The following is a 16,547-nucleotide window of genomic DNA, read 5'->3' as shown; positions in this document are numbered from 1 at the left end:
CTTATTTGATCATCATCATAATGGAGCACTCGAGGCATTCTCTCCCTTGCTAATTGACAGTTGGTCAGTTAAGAGGTGCTTTTCACAAAATCTTCAATAGCCCTCCGGGTTTGAATTGGCTTATAATAAATGCCTAAGAAGCTCCTCCGGTTTCGTAAGTGCATTTGCCGAAAACTCTCGACTGCCATTTTCTACCGACTGGTCAGGAGATGCCTTTGATCCGCCCTGCAGCTGTCTCTCACATGTTTCTCTCTGGCTCGAGCATTGTAACCCTCCTCATCAGAACAATGACACATTACCATTTAGTTATCATTTCCTGATGCCAGAGTCTTCTTAAAAAGAGAAGGAAACGCAGAGAGCAGGAAGAGGGTCAAGCGGAATCTCAGATTGCCGTATTTGAAGAATTGCAGTGGGGGATGTGTGGCCAGAAGAGTAAAGCTTCTTGCTTGGTTGTTGCTTCCCCCGTAATTGCACACCTAGGTGCATACTGGCAGACCTTTGGCTCATTTGAAAGAGTCCAGGGATTCAGGGCTTTCTCACATATAACAATACAGTATTTCGTAAAGAAATAAACTCAATAACTAATTTTGGATGGTCTTATTCCTTCTTTTTATTCAATAAATAATCTCTCAGTTCTGTGTGCTATGTAGTATGTGAATGTTAAGGCACACAGTAAGATGCAATAGTTTTTGTCCATGAAGAAATCATGAAGGATGCTTTTTATCAACATCTTTCCTCTGTTTGTTCTTACATTCCCTTTGGCTTGCTTTCCTTCTTTCTTTTATTGCTTCTCTCCTTCCTTTCTCCTGTAGAAAGCCTAAATACCATCCTTACACTCTTTCTCAGAGGACTCTAGTTAATTTGCAAAAGTCAGCAACTGGGAGCGTTGTCTCCAGCTGATGTGAGCTTCCTCGCTGTGTGCTCTAGTGTTCAAAATAAATATTTTGCAATTAGGGTGAAATATGTTAGTGACAGCTGCAGAGGCTGAAGGCTTTTATTTATTCAGATATCCATTTATCTCGCAAATATCAAGGTAATGGCAGATCCCCCAGCTTACCACTTCTAGATGTGCATACATAATTAAATCTTCACATGCCTACGTTTTGCTTTAATCTCTCCTACAACTGCAAGTAATGAGAGGGTCTTGGGTATAACTTTAGAAGGCATTTTTTTTTTCTGGAAGAAATTTTTAGCCGCTCCAAATGCAATGTGTTCTATTATAATAATGCACTACCTGGGCTCCGGGGCTGACTTCATTTAGACTCACATAGCTCACTCAGCTTATACGTGGAAGAATGAGGCTCCTGAGCAAAGGAAGCAGTTTGCAAGGGTGTCCACAGTTTGTATATTAATAGTGCTGTAGTCTAGGCACAGTCATTAACCTCGGCTTGATGAGGGATGCATGCTGATCCAGACTGTGACTATAATTGCTGGGGGAGTTTCCATAGCCTTGTCCAATGTAGGCATGGTCCTTCTTCTCTGCCTAATGCTTTTCTTCTAGTCTGTTGTGCTCCAAGCCACGGTAATGTTGATGCTCATTATCAAGATATTTACGGAGATAAATAGGGAGAGCTATGTTCAAGCCCTTCAAATGGGGTTTGAATATGTGTTTTATTGAGAATCCTTGTTTTGTCAATTTATTAATCAAGGGTTAAATACATACATACACACACATATATAATCAATACACATTTATACCACATATAAATGATCATGATTAAATAATCTGTCCACTGTGTGGGAAGGCAAAAATGCCAATCCTGCCTTCTCTTGCTTCTCATAGACTCAGGGACTCGAAAGCCAATGTGCAGAACTGGACCAACCCAACCATGAATACCGTTATACGTGTTTAACTCACACAGCATCTCCGGAGACGAAGCTCTGTTGATGCACAGGCGGGGCGTCCATCATACCCGATCCAGTATCCATGTCAGGGTTGGCCAGTGCGAGTCAAAAACTACGCTGCTAGTTGGATTCCTCTTTGTTATGGTCAACTGTAACCATTGGGTAGCTATGGATTAGCATAGTGAGCAACACAGGCCAGATGAGGAAATTTACATCTAGTTTTTAAAGAGATGTGTATTATGATAGAAAACTAAAAAGTTGCTTTTAGTCAACTATTAACCAATAATTCTAAATATACTGGAGTATATATACAGCTAAATAGACTGGAATCATTACTCGGTATTTAGGGACTATCCTAAGATCCTTCTCCCAAAGTTGTTTTCTCTGCTCCAATAATATTCTTACAAGAAATTTACAGGTAAAATCTACCTAATGTCGAGCCTTTCCCATGCCTCCTTGATCAACGTGTCTGTTTTTAGAAGTGGGACCTTAAAGTGTTAAGATATGCATGGTCATGCCTGGGGTGTTTGCAAACCTCCCTAGGATTAATGGCAGCAATGTAAAGCAAGCTGATGTCCACATTTGAACACTACACACACGCGATATGCTCCTTTCTCCACTGGCTCATCAGAAGAAAAACCTGACGTCTGGAAGCAAAGGCATGAAGTTACTATAAGCACCTACCCTTGTAACCACTCACTCGTTGTTGTATTGGATGAGGGATCTCTTAGGACCCTCTCAGGTACTGACCCGTTTGGGAGTTACTTTGCTGAGTGCTAGGAAACCTTCACAAATACAGAGATCTTGTTCTGTATTTCATCTTGTTCTGTGTTTCATCTGTCTTGGAATAAAGAACATTTTCACACATGACGCTTCTATCTAGAGAGATTGTAAGAGTGTTGAGAGACGATGAACAGGGACAAGAACCTAGAAACCCATTCAGTATTTAGCACGGGTGTATTAAAAACACTTTGCGTGAGATTGCATTTCGTTTTGTTCCCCAAGTTTGAGCAGTGTCTAATGTATTATACATTGAGAAGCCCATTAATTTTTTGATTAGCATGTGTTTTCCTCAGAGATGACCCAACAAATGAGGAACGTTCTTAATTTGATCTCTGGAGTAATCATAGGTATGGATATTGTATCTTTGAACAGATGTGTTGAACAAGGAGTAGCGTTTTTAATGTACATTTCTGTGCGCCAGCAACGCAGCTGGCTTCCTGCCTGTGCTCAGGCTTGAAGGCTGAATTTCATTCCTCATCTAGATGGCGTCTCCTGATCACATGTCATCTGGGTGTTTAAGGAGAAGTTAAAATCAAAGCAATTTTTCTTACAAAAAAAAAGTAAAAATTTTGAAATCCTTGTTAGTTGCATTTACCCTTATGTCGAATCTGCTTTTAAAAACATACTGTCCAACCAGGCAGTGGTGGCACATGCCTTTAATCCCAGCACTTGGGAGGCAGAGGCAGGTGGATTGCTAAGAGTTTGGGGCTAGCCTGGTCTACAGAGCAAGTTCCAGGGTAGCCAGGGCTACATAAAGTAATTCTGTCCCAAAAAAAAAAAAAAAAACTGGAAAAGCAAACCAACAAACAAAAACCCAAACAAAAAATGTTCTATTCAAGTGACCCTCTTGGCCTTTGTCCCCTACACTCACAATTCTTACGGTCTCCAGCCATTTGTACTTAGGACACAAAGTGTTTGCTTCTCAATCCCCTTGCTGTGTACCTCCCCACAGCTGATCGCTGATACAAGATAGGGAGCCATCTTTAAAGAATCTTATCCACTAAGCAAATCCTCCCCGGAATCCTCTGCCACTGGTTTTTGTGCACTGGTCCCTCAGTCCACAAACCAGTCACTGCCTGAGCCATATGACCCCATCACAGTAAAGGGAGAGGACTTTATCTGGATTTCTGGTTAACCACCTTCCACTCTGGACTGCTGGGCATGCAGTGTGGGAGCAGTGGAGAGATGAAACCCTTCAGAAAGCCCAGGCCAAGCCTCCGACCTGGAAGAGAGCAATGGGCAGAAACCTCCTGCTTGTGAGCGAGCTACTGACTTGGCTGGTGGGAGGTGTCTTTTCAGTGGAGGTGGTTATCCCAGAAGATGGGTAGAAAGCAGGAAAAATGGGGATGGTCTCCATGTGCTTCATGCATTCCATCACCCGCCCCTTCCTTCTAAAACCCGCTGCCCACATGTATGGCGCATGGTCTCATCAGAGCACCCCTTCTGAGTCACAAGGGTAGGGTCCCGAGCACAGACACAAAGTTGCCCTTATCAGGACTTCCCCCAGATTTAAGTATATTTCGTCAACATCTTCCTTGAGTCACACTCCATATTGTTCAGGGAAAGAGCCTCTTACTCATTTTCTCTGATCTATAAATAGGGATGTGCATTAAGACATTCAGGCGGCACTAGAAAAGAAAACGAAAGAGACAGCGTGAGTGTTGTCTGGTTATAAATTGGGTGAGAAAGCAAGGGTGGGTTTCCAAATCAGGACACTAACTGCTTTTCTGTTCGGGGATGCCTGGAGTTAGCCAAAATCTGATCTTTACGTGAAGTCTTCAACAGCACCTAACGTGTGCATGTAAGTGTAGCTTTCAAAATACCAATGAATCTTCAGCGGAATGGTACGAAACATCAGTACATTCTTTCAGTGAGGATGAGACAGTAAAAGTTAGGTAGATGCCCCTCCGGCCAGAGGACGGGTTTGGCTGCCTCTAATGAGATAGAGACATCACACCTTGTCACGTAAGCTATACAAGCTGATGCTCACAGTAATGAACTGAGTTCCTGCTTAACTCGACTCCCTATTGCATCTGATTGTCCTGCTTCCTGGGGCTGCCCGAAGGGGTGGAAAGTGCACCTACCTTTCTCTGGGGAATAAGGAGGCCTAGCAGTAACTAGGGGAATATGGAGGCTAATCCTGGCAACCAAAGGCTCAAAGAAGCCAGCAGCATCTAATGCAGACCCTCCTTTCTCAAAAGTGCTGGCTCCTGCTCCCTTTGTCTGTCGCTGCTAAACTTCACATGGCTGCCCTTCTGCTCAATGGCACCGCAGCCGATTCACTTCCCAGACTCTTTTTGAGAGTTAGCATTGGGAGCTGGTGAAACTGGAGTTGCTGATGACAGTGAGACAGGAGATCAGAACGTCCCCGTGCCTTTCAACCCTTTCCCACAGCTCGCCAGTTGGGAGCTAGCTTCTGCAGAGCGACGCAGGAGTAACAAATATCTGCCTAAATGTCAAACTCCGTGGCTGGGAAGTACCAACATTCAGTTCTGGTTCTCATGACCCGCTCACGGCAGGAGTCTCAGATGCCAAGCAAGAGTATCGGCTTTGCCCATTGCCGGCACCTGGAAAGATGTGCCACTCAACTTTGACTTTGCACTTGTGACCAGCACGTTAGGAGGGCTGATCAATCCTCAAGTGTTACTGCCTCGCTGATACAGCATCCTGGCTTGTTTTCCGCCCTTGCCTCCCTCAAGTGCCTTTCACATAGAATGGAGAGGGTGCTTAGTAGGGCCTGCAACCCTACAAAGTGCGGTTAAATGCTGTAGCCCAGGTCTGACCTGTATGGCTCTGCCCTATGCTTTTCGGCCAGAACTAATTATGTAGGCCGGTCAGCCACAGAACATCGAGATAATGCAATATTGCCCTAGACACAGGCAGTAAGAGGACAACTTTACCAATGACCAAAGGGGCTGCCTGATCTTTCTTCTTATCGCTGGCCTCACAGTGAGAGAGACTCCTCAATCTCAACTTAATCATCTAAGCATGCTTCAAGTCAAAGTTTAGAGTTCCGAAATTCCCCTCTGTGATGCCTCTACTTACTATCTCTTAAGCCTTGTGCTAAGACTGTTAAAAAAACAAATAAAGACAAGGATGTAGCCCAGTGATAGGGCGCTTACTCAGCCTACTTGAGACTCTAGGTCCAGTCCTCAGCCCAAGAAAGAAGAAGAAAATGAAAGAAGGAGAGACATGGGATTTGATCCTGAAGATCTTTCGGGACAATGGGAAAATTAGATAAGGAATCCAAATTCCCAAAAGATAATAAAAACTAAGAACGTAGTTAATGGGTATAAGACAGATGGCTTAGCAGTTAAGATCACTTACTGGTTTAGTTACTAGTAACTAGTCATTACATATAAAATAAAATCAATTAAAAAGTTATTTTTAAGCAACAGAGATTTCTGTGCCAACTACACTAGTATTTTTTTAAATGCCATTTACATGTTTAGTAACTAATATATTGTATTTGCTAAAAATGTTTTTCTATGCCTTTTAAATAGTGACTATAGTCTTAAATCTGGGCAGTGGTTGAGTTTTATAAAAAATGTGGCTGTGTTTTGTTATGTACTCTGTCAGTAGAGGACCCGTGTTATAATAAGACAAATGTTCTGACCTTTCAAGTGTTTGCTTCTTGGATTTAATATATACATCAATGTGCTTTTATTCACTCACAAATATAAGTCATATTTTATACCCGAAAAAGTTGTAAAATGTGTCCTTAAACTCTGTAATTTTGAAACAACTGTGGGACATAAGAACTAATGGCCGTGCCCGCGAGACCTGTGGCTGCAGCGGCTAAAATGTCCCCCAGACATGAAGACATGACTTTTCCAAATCCAGCAAAAAAAGTCATATGTCAAATGACCCGATTCATCATCTTACAGTCCAAGTCCATGTAAATGTTCAATACATTTTGATGCAGAAATTAATAAGGGCAGCTTGGGTGAAAACATACCATGTTTACAAAACCGGCCTCCCAGGATTCTAAAGGAAACACTGTCCGTTTTGTAAACTTTATAATTTCCTTTTGGATGACTTGGCCACCTCACTGGGGCAAAACCCCTGCTAATAGTCATGGCCTTTCAATGTGTAGATGACTGTCTACAACTGTTCTTGCCCCTTAACGGCTTTACAGTGAGCTAAGGATTCTCTCAGTGGCTCAAAAGTCAATCATCTCTGTCAATTTCTAACTTATCCTAGCTCCTTGACTTTCACAGACCACTGGGTAGACTTTGCTTCATTTTGCATTTCCTTCCCAGGTGGTGTTCGCAAGTCATGTCTTATTTCATACCTCAAATAAAACAAAACTGAATATTTCTTCTTCTTTGCCTTTACTTGTAAGTAGATTTGAATGAGTGAATATTAGACCGTTTATCTTTTGTCTTGGGTACTGGCTGCCTTTCCAAGAAAGAACAGTACCAAAGAGGCTCTTAATAATTCTCAGAGGTCGACCAGTAGTCACAAACTATAGACCAGTGCATCTGAGTCAGGTATAACATAGAAGAGAGATTGACAGGAGGGATTGATGGACTCAAAAGACCAGCACTGGTAGCAAAGGGGAAACTGTAGGAAAAGCAGGGTTTCTTGGAATAAACAGCGGTCCTGGATCTGGGAAATATTTAACCTGCTCATAAACACTACATTCTGCCTCTTAATGTTCATAGTGTGGGGGTCACTGTGCTTTCAAAACCCAAGAGCTCCGCCATTATCACAGAAGTAGGCTGGAAAATATTAGAGGCAATTTAAAATAATTGTTGCAGTAGCTGGTAGTTTTATAAAACGCTCTGAACTCTCAAAATGGGCTTTTTCACTGTTAGTCTTTCATTTCCCCGGCCTCTTTATGCTCAATAAGTTATATGATTAAAGAAGTCTTGATTTTTATAAATTTTACCACCAACTTTCTCCTAGAGTCAGGAGCTAGATGATGACATTTTCAGGCTAACAGTGAACAGCGAGCATCTGGAAGAGACAAGTTCCCAAAGAAACAGTGCCCATTCTTGATTCTATTCTTGTCTTCATCCACAACTGTAAAGAAAACAATCTCTTTAGTATAATCTGCGTTCCCAGGTCCACTATACTACGAAGAACTTGGACTTGGAGGAAATGTACCAGGGACACTTCTTCCACCTCCCTACCCCTTCCTCAGTCCTTGTTTCTTTCACGAAGGAACATAATTTAGATGATTTGTTGTAAGACTTCCTCTATAAGATTAGTACTTCCTTTCTTTTTTTTTTTGATACATTGCTTTATAATTGCATGTTTGGGCCCACACAGAAACTTTTAGTCCATTATCATAAGAAGTTCAGGCGCTGGGCCAGGGATGTATTTTTGAGGTGCTGAACCATCTGGACTTCCTCCAAAGTCCTCACTTGGAATGATGGATTGGCTTAGCTTCACCTGCAACACTTCCTTCATGATAACACCTTGGATGTCAGAGCACGTTGGAGGTTGGAAAGCATTTGCCTTTTTCTCCTGGTAATCTCCACCCCAGCCTGTGAGCTAAACAAAGCGACATGTGGTTTTATTACAAAAAAAAAAATCTGGTACTGGAGAAATACTCTGTCCACACTCTCCTAACACTCCGAGTTCCAGGCCTGAGTGGAGTCAAACAGGTGGATCACTGTGAGTTGTTTCCAATCTTGAGTGGCATGATCAGATTTTCATTTCCATGGGGTGCGTAGGTTATCCATCCAGAAAGATAAGTTCCGGGATATGGAGGTCAGCTCCGCAGGAAGTTACTTTAAACCTTAGGTAAACTGATGAGATTTTGAGTCATGTGGTGGCAATGGTATTGGGAAAAAGAGGGGGGAATAAACGTGACATATAGCTTTTTGCTAGATTATGAGGTCTCTACTAAAATGAACACCAAGTAAATGCTAATGCAGCTGGCAATTAGTCTTTCCTTCATGAATGAAAGGAACTTCTCTGCATTACAAAATACATTTCCACTGCCAACAGAAAACACTAGACTAAAGACACGCAGCGATGTGATTTAATAAACATATGTGTCTTTCTTCATCATATTTGCTAATTAGAAAATTTCATTGATAAGGCAAAGTTGTAGAAAAGACAGACCAACTTTCATCTCTTTTGTTATCTTGCAGGACTTTCCGTCTTTGCCTCTGTGATTATATCACGTTCACTGGTTACCATCCTAGGCAGAGGCAGCCCAGATAAGATTCCACCAAACAAGACCTGTTTCATCGATGACATCCAGTGGTAGTTCCACATACTTGGCATTCTCTCTTTTAGTAGAACACATGTTCCTGCGTCTGTGACCAACATTCCAGCTTTGCCCTAATTCAATCTCTTTCCCAGGACCTTATGTAATTCTGCAAACTCCAGGACTTTCTGTCATCACACGCCCCCACCCCCACGGTCAATATTTGACCTTCTCTGTTCCATCTTTCCTCTCAGTATGAACTGATGCTTTGCAACCCTGCCACGGAGATCCCCATCTTGGTCTGAGATAATCTAGTTCATGCTTCTTTCTCTAGCTACATACCTGTGCACTCTATATGGCAGTCTCGCCTATGTCCACCAAGTAACTTCTGAGCTTGTCACAGCCTCTTCCAATCTCAATTTGGTGACCAACATCTCCTACAGTAGGCCAGACCTATTCTCATAGATTATTTTAAAAAAAAAAAACAAACACTGAATTTCTCATCTTTCCAACATTCATTAAGGAAAAATTCAAATTCGTTCACATGAATATTCATGAGATGTTTTGTATTAATTATGCTTTGAATAATAAGACTATTTTTTGCTTATAATTACCATATAATTGATATGATATCATTTCATGAAGTTTGGCATAGCAAATAGTTCTAAGTGAAATTTTCTCTGCATTGTATCAGACTTTACTTGCCTGCCTGGTTCCTTTCCTTCCTTTCTCTCCTTGATTTCATTTGTCTCCTCTCTTACTTTGTTTGAGTAACTGTTCTTAGTGCCAACACAGACAGGAAAAGGTAAGTCAGTCAGACTTAAATAATGGCAGGAAAAATATATCTCAACATAGTAACCCTGTATTAATCTCTTAAATTCTTTTTCATTGCTGTGAAGAAGATAGAATATCTGGAATTATTTACAAAACCCTTTTTTTAGTTCTAACGGACTAGCTTAATTGTGAAAAACTAAAATTTATGTAATGGTGTCTTTTTAAAGAGTCTTTAACTTTGTTCTTGAACCTCTCAAGTTGCTTTAGAAATTTAAGTCATTTTGTATAACCAAAATTCTAGCTGTCTTGTGTGGGGTATTTAAATCAATTAAAACTGTGCATAGTTGTATGTCTTTGAAGTCAATGAAAATAACAATATAGGATTTCCTAAAATATAAGCTCATGTTGAATTAAGACATGAACTGGTACCAAGCATTGCACTATATAGTTGAAGCCAGAGCGCCTCTCCTGTTAATTCAACACTCCAAAATACACAACAGTCTACTACCCAAGTGACAAAGGGCTTCTTCACATGACTTTAAGTGAAGCAAGGTATTTTTTTCTTAGTTTTTAAAATTTATTTTGGGATTAACAGGGAAATCTCTGAAAATATTAAAGAAAGTCGCTTATGGCTGTAAAACAGCTTGGAATTTTCTCGACCTCTAGGAACTGCTAGCAGTTCTCATGTACCATGTTAGCTGCTACATGCAAGTCACATACATGTGAGGAACTGCTAGCAGTTCTCATGAACCATGTTAGCTGCTACATGCAAGTCACTCACATGTGGGAGAAATGTCTGAGAGGCCAACTGGCCCTGGAATACAAAATAAATTACTTGTATAAATTGAATAATGAGTGGACATTTTTAATTTTTTATTTTCTTTCCTTTCTTATACTTTATTATTTTTAACGGAGCTATACACTTTTCCTCACTGCCCTTCATTCCTCCCCTCTACCCTCCCGCACTCCCCCCCACCCCCATGCTCCCAGCTTATTCAGGATATTTTGTCTTTCCATGTATTTCTCTCTTAGGATCTTCTTTGTTGTCTAGGTTCTTTGCGGTTGTGGACTGTAGGTTTATTATCTTTGCTTTATGTCTAAAAGTCACTTTTGAATGAGTACAAATTATATTTGTCTTTCTGGGTCTGGGTTACCTCACTCAGGATGTTTTTTTTTTCTAGTTCTGTCCATTTGTCTGCAAATTTCAAGATGTCATTATTTTTACTGCTGTGTAGTACTCCGTTGTGAAAATGTACCACATTTTCCTTATCCATTCTCCAGTTGAGGGGCATCTAGGTTCTTTCCAGGCGCTGTTATGAATAATGCTGCTATGAGCATGGTTCAGAAAATGTCCTTGTGGTATGACTGAGCATCCTTTGCACGTGTGCCTAAGAGTGGCATTGCTGGGTCTTGAGGTACATTGATTCCTAAGTTTCTAAGAAATTGCTATACTAATTTCCAAAGCAAAGGAACAAGTTAGCACTCCCACCAGCAATGGGGGAGCGTTCCCCTTATTCCACATCTGAATGTAGGCTTTTTATAGCTTTCTTCCTGATCTGTAAATGGAGTCTGTCTTCTGCTGGAGGTAAAACTCAGTTCAGCTATTTTAGATGAGGACATAGATATTTTATAAAATATATTCATAATTAAGAATTAGTATTCATAATTTTAGAAGCAAACAGCATTAGTTATTACAGATACACTCAGTGTGATCTTTTGTTTGTTTGTTTGTTTTTGCTTTAAATATATATTTATTATGTATATAATATTCTGTCTGTGTGTATGTCTGCAGGCCGGAAGAGGGCACCCATCCTCATTACAGATGGTTGTGAGCCACCATGTGGTTGCCAGGAATTGAACTCAGGGCCGTTGGAAGAGCAGGCAATGCTCTTAACCACTGATCTCTCCAGCCCTCAGTGTGATCTTTTATGAACTCTTTACATATGTAAATAAAAGAGAAATTCTTCAAAGTCTACTTAGAATTATTTTAGTATCAAGTTCCTCTTGACTATAAAAGGAAGCAGAAAAAACAATTGTAAGTTTTGAAAAATAATCATATTAGGGTTTGCACATATGTATCTAAAGTTGTACCTTTTTCTCATCTTCATAATAGTTTGAGTGTACTTATCCTAGTAAATACGCCCTACAAATTCAACCTGGAAATCTTTTCTCCTCTATTTTCTTGATACCACCCGATAGCTAAAGGGTTGTTTTCTTTATTTCAGACTCAGTACACAGAAGGTTGCAGTTTGGATATATTTATGCTATTTTCAGTGCTGGTGTTATTTTTAATGTAAATGACCCACCATATATGTGGGTCAAAGTGATGACCTAAAACTGTGTGGATGAAAAAAATGGAAGCCACACTTCAACTGGCAAAGTTGCTATTATCTTGGAAGAAAATCAAAATGCAACAGAGGAGACTTCTTTTAACCCTTGCAGAGCAGATGCTGGCAATGAAGAGAAATGATAAAAGTTTTGGAGGAAAATAAAGACGGTCTAGAGCTGTACAGATAAGGAAAATAAGCAAAATCTGAGGTGTGGCAAAGCTTGCTTCTTTGGAATGTATTAATAACACTGAACTATGATTGGTTAGTCTCTTTTGCATAGGTAAAGCTACAGTAACAAATGACTTCAGAATCTAGGAAGTGTACGGTGTCGGTGATGTACTTCTTCCTTCTAGAGTTATGGTCAGCGATGACTCTGCTCCATAAGTCTCCTCATTCTGAGACGGGTTGAAGGAACAGCGCATATCATACAATGTGTCTTTTATATCGACAGAGAGAACTAGAAAATACAAATACAAATGACGGCCTTTCCACAGCTTTCTGCCATGTTCTCTCACTTGCACTCACATTTCAATGCCAGGTCATGGCAGAAGGCGAAGCATGGCATCATGGAGCTACAGGTCAGACAGCTGTGGCATGGAGCATATAATCCTTTCATTATGTAATGAGAAAGCAATAATGGGGACCAACGATCCAGCCTGCTCTAGGCGTGATTTTCCGGGTGTGTTTTCCATGCAGAATGTGCACTCTAGCAAATCTTAGAGAGTTCGGGCAGGTCTAGGTCAGAAGTCAAATGGTTAACCATAATCTACAGAGCTTTAGAACTGAAATCCTTTTTTTGCTTGTCAAATTAACAAAGAGTAAGATGGACATTAAATTTCTGCATATTCATAATTTTATGGTGTTATAAATAAAACATATGATCAAAACAATGTAAAGATCAGGAGAAAATCGTCAGAAATACATTTTTATGGTAAATAAAATAAAGGGATATATCATGATTATTTAAAGATGCATATTGTCATCTCAGTGTAACCACCAAAGGAATAACATAAGGAAATTCAGCCTCTCTTCCAAGAATTATTAGTTAAGATATAATAAGATAAATATTATAAAATTATCAATTAATCAACAAATAAATGAAAAAATATCAAAGCATAAAATAAAAAGAGACATACCACTCTGATGGAAAATATGAATCAAACATCAGCTTGGTTACTTAATCAAATAGATGAGTCGTTAGGTTGGAATGAATGGCATCACACTCAGGTTTCTACAAAAATTACTCAAACTGGTTTTTGAAGAAATGACCCAAACACATGTTGGTTACAAGAAATACCTTTTAATAAACTTTTTTGTTTGTTTGTTTGGTTTGGGTTTTTCGAGACAGGGTTTCTCTGTAGCTTTGGAGCCTGTTCTGGAACTAGCTCTTTGTAGACCAGGCTGGCCTCGAACTCACAGAGATCCTGCTGCTTCTGCCTCCCGGGTGCTGGGATTAAAGGCTGCGCCACCACCACCCGGCTCCTTTTAATAAACTTTATAAAGTGCTTAAAGCAATGGTTTGTAAGAAACACCTTTAGACAAATGGAAACAAAGAGATTGGATGTCAAAGAATTGAAAGAAAGCAAAAGGAATCTAGTGTTAGTAATATGAGAACCAAGTTACTCATGATTGGAGACTGTTACCACATCCCAAAGACACTTCAGAAGACTAGTAAAACAGTTTCTACCATGAGACAGCGCCGACAAAAACAAAGACCCAGAAGCAACCTTACCATCACCAGTATAGATTTCAGAACTCTTTTCTCGGGAACAGTTTCAATAGAAACCAAAATCACGACATTTCCAGCCACTGAGCAGTGCTATCAGCCATGATCATCAACAAAAAATTAGTCCCCACCAGGGCAAAGTGTTTTCTAAGAAACGACCTGCAATTTCTAAGATTCCACATAAACTGCATCTTGAGGCATAAAACAGTATTTAATGAATTTCAAAAGATTAAATTATGTCTCTACCTGTGACAAAATAAATTACTGAATTCACAAATAGAAAATAAAAGCAATAAATCTTTCAAAGTGCTTAAATATTTAGAAACTAAGAAAGAAAATACTAAGTAATCCATGGGTTAGAGAAGAAACTTCAATGGATACATAACTGTGTATTTTTTAGGGAACTACAAACATATAAAGATTTGGGGTGCAGTTAATGCAACCTTTCTGAGGAAGTCATTAGACTGAAGTGGCTTGATTAGAAAATAAGGTGTTAATACACTTGAAAAATAATGAATTATAGCCGAAGAATGTAGCACCAAGGGAATTAATAAAAATAAGAGTAGAACCCAATCAAACAGGAAAAGTCAACACTAGCATGTACAAAAGGGTCAGAGTTACACTAGAAGACGTCACCCCAGCACATCGGTCCTGGAGAATAAAGACACTTGGGTGTCCTCTCTCCACACACCCGTCCTGTCACGGTGTCCACTATGAGTGCTTCCTAGAGCAAGTTTGTGAAAGGAAGAAGAGAAAATTAGAGCTACAGTCAAGCCCACCAGGTACAAAAGTTGCCGAATGTGATAGAAAAATGAAACCCAGTAACATTAAAAGGTAAAACACTGAGCTTGTAGCAGGAGTGAAGTCAGTGATCTACAAGCTTGTGTGACTGTGACCTTTACTGAGAATTATAGTTCATATTTCAGCCTCTATGCAAGTACCGATGTATGCCTAGATCACTGTATATAATCAAGCTGATTCTTGCTAAGTAAGACACGCTGATGCTTTCTAGTCGAGTATAGCTACAACAAGCTTGTTTCTGGCCCATTTAGTTTCTCTGACCACTAATAGCTTGTGCGTTCTGGTTTGAAATGATGCACGGTGCTGTTCTTTCTCCCCGAAAGTGAAACAGTGTCCCCAGCATCAGGGGCGGTAAGAACAGCAGAATCTAAAGCCGCTCTTCACCCCTATCGCGTAGGAATCTGAATTTTACAGCACCTCCTGATGCCCCTTGTGTGTTTCCAGTGTTAGAAACCTTGTGCCAGAACGTGGGTCTGCCGATGTCTTCTGGGTATTCCTTAGACGGACTCTTACCCAATGGTCTGATTTTTAGGGCTTCATTTTTGTTGTTTGCTACTATAATGCACATACTTCAGCCTCAAGCCATGCCATTAATTCAGCATCGCCAAGATAAACAAATAAATAAATAAGCAAACAGAATCTATCACAATTTGTGAGGCCAACCCCACTTAAGAGCCCATGGCCTATGGGGTTAAACAGTAGTCAGCTGATTTAATTGCTTATCTGTTATAAAGGGGAAACAGGTATTTCGGGTGCAAAGGAAATATTTTCTTTTCGCTTTCTTGTGGATGACTTCATGCAAAACATTATATTCCCCATGTATTTAGTGACAAGGCAGTGCTCTATCTCCTTCTGACATACACATCCTTGTGAAAAAAGTTCCAAACACTCCCTTTCCTGGAGTATGGCATGGCTTATTTAGGGTAAGAACGCCATGGTCAGTCTTGCTGAGTTAGCAACCCCTCCGCCATTCTTGGTTAGATTCCTCAGCCAGGAGCTCAGCTGCTGGAGAAGATGGGCCTGCCCTTGAGAGCTATCACCCACCATTAAGCACCTTCCCCTCGCTGGGGTATGTTCCTGAGGGAGGGGAAACCGTAGCCTGAGAGCTGCTAACCGGCTAACCCTAAAAGGTTCACTCCCATTAGCAGCTTCTGTGTTGCATTAATAATAAGAAAGTAATGAAGACGGCAGCTTCAATCATCAGTCTCCCCCGAGGTGAGGGCCCAGCTTCCCTCCCATCCCCATGGTCTTGCTCTACTAGGGCGGTAGGGTAGATTGATGTAAGTATTGCCTCTTTTATCAGAGCTAAATTCCTTCTTCCTCAGAAGCTCCACGGGGTTTTTCTCTTCACTAAAACGTCTAGGTTGAAAGCAATATTATCAACACTTTTGCCCTGTAAAATGAATCACTTGATTCATAACTTAAACACAAATTAAAACTACTAGGCATAAGGAAAATGGAAAGAAAACATCAGAATATATAAACACGCGCAAGAAAAAACTTGAAGATCTGAGAAAAAGTCCCTTCTCAGTCTCGCTGTCAGAGCTAGGAATCGGAACTTTCCTAACAGGCGCTTTGGGTCCTTTGTGTTTGCGTCTTTGTCCACCAAATCATTTTTCTTCCCAGTCGAAATCAAGAAAGATAATTACTTTTGTAAATGCGAAAAACTCATGAATAGACCAAGACAAACTGATGAGAAAATGGGAAACGCTACTCAAACAGGTTTGGATGGAACAGGCCAAGAGTGCGCTGCCCAGTTATGTTGTATAGAATGCTCCTGAGGCCCATGGAGGGGTGACACCCCCTTTCCGCTGAAATCATGACTTCTCTAGAGGATGGGTTCTTTAAGGATGTTTTGATGCCTGAACACTGACAAAGAGAATACGTTCTGTCCCTGGAAACTGATTGTCTCTGCTGTAGTTAGGCTATTAATTTTTTTTTTCACTTCTCAATAAGTTACTTTCTCTTTCACCTTACCTGTTTTCGCTGCGCACATAGTAGTCACTACCTCAGAAGTGGTGCTCAATCTTTGCGATGGTTTCTAGAATGTTTTCTTCCTCTGTTGCATCATTTTGTACTGATTTTGAGAGGCTAATTTGTGATTTGTCTGCTTCTTGCCCAT

At 40.5% G+C, this 16,547-nt stretch overlaps 1 protein-coding gene across 3 annotated transcripts in view; it reads left to right on the top strand.

The window, feature by feature from the left end:
* Nucleotides 1-16,547, top strand: part of Tmeff2 (transmembrane protein with EGF like and two follistatin like domains 2) — a 282,612-nt gene that overhangs the window by 128,028 nt on the left and 138,037 nt on the right. The window lies entirely within an intron of this gene.

The sequence above is a fragment of the Myodes glareolus genome, chromosome 27, assembly GCF_982192425.1.
Source record: "Myodes glareolus chromosome 27, mMyoGla1.1, whole genome shotgun sequence".
NCBI lineage: Eukaryota > Metazoa > Chordata > Mammalia > Rodentia > Cricetidae > Myodes > Myodes glareolus.
This window is presented reverse-complemented; position numbering and strand designations above follow the sequence as displayed.